Genomic DNA, 6,335 nt, shown 5'->3' with positions numbered 1-6,335 from the left:
ATACATTTACCCAAACAGTTGCTGAGAGTGAGCAGGCGTGCATGAGAGAGGAGTTATGTGTGTGAGGAGCTGGTCACAGATAGAGGGAAAGTGTTATATTTATATATATTATTATTCTGTCACAGATATTGCGCAGCAGCGCACATATGCATGCTGGGTGGAGAGAGAGAGAGAGAGGGACTGTGTGTTAAAAACCAAAAATACTCATCGTTGTGTTCTGTTTCATGTTATTGCTGAGTGAGTGACGCTGACGCGCACAGGGAAAAGCAACAAGGGGTTTAGAAGGGTTCACACAGGGAAAAGCAACACGGGGTTTAGAAGGGTTCACACAGGGAAAAGCAACAAGGGGTTTAGAAGGGTTCACACAGGGAAAAGCAACAAGGCGTTTAGAAGGGTTCACACAGGGAAAAGCAACACGGGGTTTAGAAGGGTTCACACAGGGAAAAGCAACAAGGCGTTTAGAAGGGTTCACACAGGGAAAAGCAACACAGGGTTTAGAAGGGTTCACACAGGGAAAAGCAACAAGGCGTTTAGAAGGGTTCACACAGGGAAAAGCAACACGGGGTTTAGAAGCGAAAATGTCCATTGTGGGGAAAAGGAACTCGATCCACGCTGCATGCACTTCTCAGAGTGATTAGCCTACTAATGATTGACAGGTGTGGGCGCTTTGGGAGCGTGCCTGATGATGTCTGTTGGAGAGAGAGTGAGACTGACTCTATGGTGCTTGACATTTATCAGGTAGTCAAAACAGGAAAGGGCGCACACCGGTGTTGGTGAGGTGCTGGTCTAAGGCAGTAAATAACACACCAGTGTTGGTGAGGTGCTGGTCTAAGGCAGTAAATAACACACCAGTGTAGGTGAGGTGCTGGCCTATAAGGCAGTAAATAACACACCAGTGTTGGTGAGGTGCTGGCCTAAGGCAGTAAATAACACACCAGTGTAGGTGAGGTGCTGGCCTAAGGCAGTAAATAACACACCAGTGTAGGTGAGGTGCTGGCCTAAGACAGTAAATAACACACCAGTGTTGGTGAGGTGCTGGTCTAAGACAGTAAATAACACACCAGTGTAGGTGAGGTGCTGGCCTAAGGCAGTAAATAACACACCAGTGTTGGTGAGGTGCTGGCCTAAGACAGTAAATAACACACCAGTGTTGGTGAGGTGCTGGCCTAAGACAGTAAATAACACACCAGTGTAGGTGAGGTTCTGGCCTAAGGCAGTAAATAACACACCAGTGTAGGTGAGGTGCTGGCCTAAGACAGTAAATAACACACCAGTGTAGGTGAGGTGCTGGCCTAAGACAGTAAATAACACACCAGTGTAGGTGAGGTGCTGGCCTAAGGCAGTAAACACACCAGTGTTGGTGAGGTGCTGGTCTAAGGTAGTAAATAACACACCAGTGTAGGTGAGGTTCTGGCCTAAGGTAGTAAATAACACACCAGTGTTGGTGAGGTGCTGGCCTAAGGCAGTAAATAACACACCAGTGTAGGCGAGGTGCTGGTCTAAGGCAGTAAATAACACACCAGTGTAGGTGAGGTGCTGGCCTAAGGCAGTAAATAACACACCAGTGTAGGCGAGGTGCTGGTCTAAGGCAGTAAATAACACACCAGTGTTGGTGAGGTGCTGGCCTAAGGCAGTAAATAACACACCAGTGTTGGTGAGGTGCTGGCCTAAGGCAGTAAATAACACACCAGTGTAGGTGAGGTGCTGGCCTAAGGCAGTAAATAGGTAGGTAAAAAAAGAGAAAAAGGCCGCACACTCGTAGCCACGATGCTGTATATGTATTAGTTACCAACGTTTCGGCCTTTCGGCCTTCTTCAGACATTTATCAGACATTTATATTTTGCTAAACTTTAGGCTATATAAGCTCTGTATCTGGTTAATTGCGGGAGGATGCAGGATTGACGCTGTTTTCTTTTTTTTTTTTTTTCTTTTTAAGATATTTTTTTGCGGATTACGCCTTTATTGATTTTTTAAGGGATAGAAAGTAGGCTGACAGGAAACGGGAGAGAGATGGGGGGATGACATGCGGTAAAGGCCGTGTCGGGTCCGGGAGTCGAACCCGCGGCACACCGCGACTGGATCACCAGTCCGGTGCCCAGACCGTTACGCTACGGCCTGGGCCTGTTTTTTTGTTTGTTGACCGCCCGTGCCCGCGCCGCCAACATTTACGTTGGGTCGCGTGCGCCCGTTCACGCAGTTCTCGTCTTTGCATTGACTTTGTATGTAATCGCGCCGCGCTAACCATCCAAGTCTGAACGCACCTTAACACCCCTTTTGTCCTCGCTGTCCGGGCCCGGGGGTTGCGGGCGGTGGGCAGCGTCGCTGGTCCTCTGGTACACATGCAGATCAGGCATTCAAATGCTAATCTAGTGGCTTTTGTTTTCACCTGCCAGGTAGGGTATGCATACACTACTGTACTCTGTATTGTACTCTATGCATACAGTACTGTGCTCTGCTTTACTTGTTCACATTCACAATGAAACCACCGCCAGCAAGAAGAACACCCTGGCTGGCCGCTGGCAACAGCGATGCCAGCCTGCCGTTGAAACCTGCCAGCGACAGAACACAGAACCTGCCGAGGCGGACAGCACTAGTGTCTGTCTACATTCACTGCACCGCACATGTCCTGAATTTAGTTATGCAGGATGTTGTCCAGGATGTTGGGGGGGGGGGGGGGGGGGGGGGGGGGGGAATGCAGAGCGTGTGCTCGGACTATTCCAGCTGTCTACTCCTCCATTCGACGGTGTGTTACCTCTGTAACACACCGACAACCAACCAACCAACCATGTGTTCATTCGGTACCCAATAAACATCCCGAAATACCAACACAACTTGCATGTTATTTTTAAAACATTTTATTTAGACTCTGTTTCTCTCTCCTCATTCTCCATCCCAGATGTCTTTCCTGCCCAACTCAAACATGTCTACAGCAGAAATAGACATGTCAACCAACACCAGAGAATTCATACAGGAGAGAAGCCCTACGCCTGTGACCAGTGTGGGAGCAGGTTCAGCGTGAGCAGTCAACTAAAACGTCACCAGAGAATTCATACAGGAGAGAAGCCCTATGCCTGTGACCAGTGTGGGACTAGGTTCAGCCAGAGCAGTCATCTCAAAAGTCACCAGAGAATTCATACAGGAGAGAAGCCCTACGTCTGTGACCAGTGTGGGAGCAGGTTCAGCGTGAGCAGTAATCTAAAAGTTCACCAGAGAATTCATACAGGAGAGAAGCCCTACACCTGTGACCAGTGTGGGAGCAGGTTCAGCTCTAGCAGTCATCTCAAAGGTCACCAGAGAATTCATACAGGAGAGAAGCCCTACGCCTGTGACCAGTGTGGGGCTAGGTTCAGCCAGAGCAGTGAACTCAAAAGTCACCAGAGAATTCATACAGGAGAGAAACCCTACACCTGTGACCAGTGTGGGGCTAGGTTCAGCCAGAGCAGTCAACTAAAACGTCACCAGAGAATTCATACAGGAGAGAAGCCCTACGCCTGTGACCAGTGTGGGGCTAGGTTCAGCGTGAGCAGTCATCTAAAAGTTCACCAGAGAATCCATACAGGAGAGAAGCCCTACCACTGTGACCAGTGTGGGACTAGGTTCATCCAGAGCAGTGCTCTCAAAAGTCACCAGAGAATTCATACAGGAGAGAAGCCCTACGCCTGTGACCAGTGTGGGGCTAGGTTCAGCGTGAGCAGTCATCTAAAAGTTCACCAGAGAATCCATACAGGAGAGAAGCCCTACCACTGTGATCAATGTGGGACTAGTTTCAGACTGAACAGTACTCTCAAAAGTCACCAGAGAATTCATTCAGGAGAGAAGCCCTACTACAGTGACCAGTGTGGGACCTGGTTCCGCACAAACGGTACTCTCACTCAACACCAGAGAATTCATACAGGAGAGAAGCCCTACGCCTGTGACCAGTGTGGGACTAGGTTCATCCAGAGCAGTGAACTCAAACGTCACCAGAGAATTCATACAGGAGAGAAGCCCTACGCCTGTGACCAGTGTGGGAGCAGGTTCAGCCGGAGCAGTGAACTCAAAAGTCACCAGAGAATTCATACAGGAGAGAAGCCCTACGCCTGTGACCAGTGTGGGAGCAGGTTCAGCATGAGCAGTCATCTCAAACGTCACCAGAGAATTCATACAGGAGAGAAGCCCTACGCCTGTGACCAGTGTGGGACTAGGTTCAGACACATAGGTAGTCTCAAATCTCATGAGAGAACTCATAGAGAGAAGACCAGCTACCACTGACTCTGTAGTTCTTTAGACTTCTCTGTAGTCTCACCTCAAACAACATCCCATCGTAGTAGTGGTGCACAGTGCACACTTACCGATGCACAACATGCCAGTGGTGGAAAGTAACTTAAGTACAATTTTGAGGCATTTGTACTTTACTTGAGTATTTCCAATTTCCAATAATTTTACTTCTACTCCACTACATCTCGGAGACAAAATTTGTACAGTTACTTCACTACAATTATTTGAAAACTTTTGTTACAAGTTACTTTGGAGATTTTAATTTTGATTAGAAAACATACATTAACCACTTCAACCCTATACATTTCGGCCATTTGAAAATAGCCGATCTAAAAGCTCACAAATTATAAGCTTGTAGATCTGCTATTTTCAATAGATTTTGTACACATTTTTAACTTGTGACTGAAACGGCATATTCTGCACAATGAGTACTTTTACTTGTAGTACTTTAAGTACATTTTGATGCCGATACTTTTGTACTAAACAAAGTAGTTCTAAAATTGCAGTATTGGTACTTTTACTTAAGTAAAACACACACCCACACACACACAAACACAAACACACACACACACACACTCCCCTCAATACATCTTCCCCCTGAAGAAGATCTCTTGGAATTCCTTAAATTCTAGGCTACCACCCAAAGTACTCACTTGATTACCTGTTTTCTTCATTACATCATAACTTGATTACCTGTTTTCTTCATTACATCATAACTTGATTTCCTGTTTTCACTTGATTACCTGTTTACTTCATTACATCATAACTTGATTACCTGTTTTCTTCATTACATCATAACTTGATTACCTGTTTTCTTCATTACATCATAACTTCCAGCGACAGCAGTAGATTAAAGTTAACCATGAAGATGATGAAACTTTGCTCGTTTAAAGATGGAGTGCCATGATTTCTTCCCCACCCTAGAACATGATCATCAGGTCTTATTGTTATATAAGGAGGAAGATGTTTTTCAAAATATTGTACAGTATTTGTTAAAATGTGGTTTTTCCGTGGACATGCCCACCTATGCCTGGTTTGCCTGAGGGGTGGTGATCCACCTGAACTGAAGCCACAGCTGTTGTATGATAAAGGGTGAGGGGTTAGGGGAGGGGCTGATAGTGTGATGTCACTATATTACAGTTTTTTTCATTGGCACGTTTGACTGTCAAGGTTTCAGCCTCCAGGAAGAAACCCTAAATACAAAGGGAAGACATCATTGCACATAATGAAGTACTGTCACCTCTTAAACACATGAAACATTGGAAAAAGCATAACAATCACGGCACTCCATCTTTAAGGTCAGGCGTAGTTGTGGAAAAGCAGTGGTTGTAAAGTAATTAAGTTTACTCAAGGACTGTACTTGAGTAAACTTCTTTTTTTTTAAATAATTTTTATCCCACGATTTTTTAACCCATTTTTCACCCCTGTGTCAATTATCTAATGTGATCCTGGGCTCTACACACCCTCCGCCAACCTAGTCCCCATATATGAGGGACATGGGGAGACCAACCTAGTCCCCATATATGGGGGACAAGGGGAGAGCAACCTAGTCCCCATATATGGGGGACAAGGGGAGAGCAACCTAGTCCCCATATATGAGGGACAAGGGGAGAGCAACCTAGGGGAGACCAACCTAGTCCCCATATATGAGGGACAAGGGGAGAGCAACGGACTTGAACTCATGCTTCCTTCATGCCTGAGTCTGAGTGTCCAAGTTGCTCCTTTACACCTGACAGGGAGGAGTTTCCCTGGTTGGACGTGGCGCGTGGAAGGAACACGTTATTCCAACCAGTTCCTTTCATCAGGCGCCCCGGCTGGCCAGGGGGAGGCAGTTTAGAGACCAGGATTACTGCATGTTTTTTTGTGTGAGGGTACCTACCCTAGGGGACACGGGGAGAACATGAGTAAACTTCTTATTAAAGGACTAAATTCATTTTGCCTCTATAATACATGAGAATCCCTTGACTCCTTCAAAACCGCTCTCAAAGGGCACCTATACGGACGGCTGCAATTCGAAACTGGCCCCCGTAAAGTCGAGTCCAGCACCCCCCTTGTTTCCCCTCATTGTGTGTGTGTGT

This window comes from Protomyctophum parallelum, assembly GCF_964188405.1.
Source record: "Protomyctophum parallelum genome assembly, chromosome: 20".
Classification (NCBI taxonomy): domain Eukaryota; kingdom Metazoa; phylum Chordata; class Actinopteri; order Myctophiformes; family Myctophidae; genus Protomyctophum; species Protomyctophum parallelum.
Note: the sequence above shows the minus strand (reverse complement) of the source record.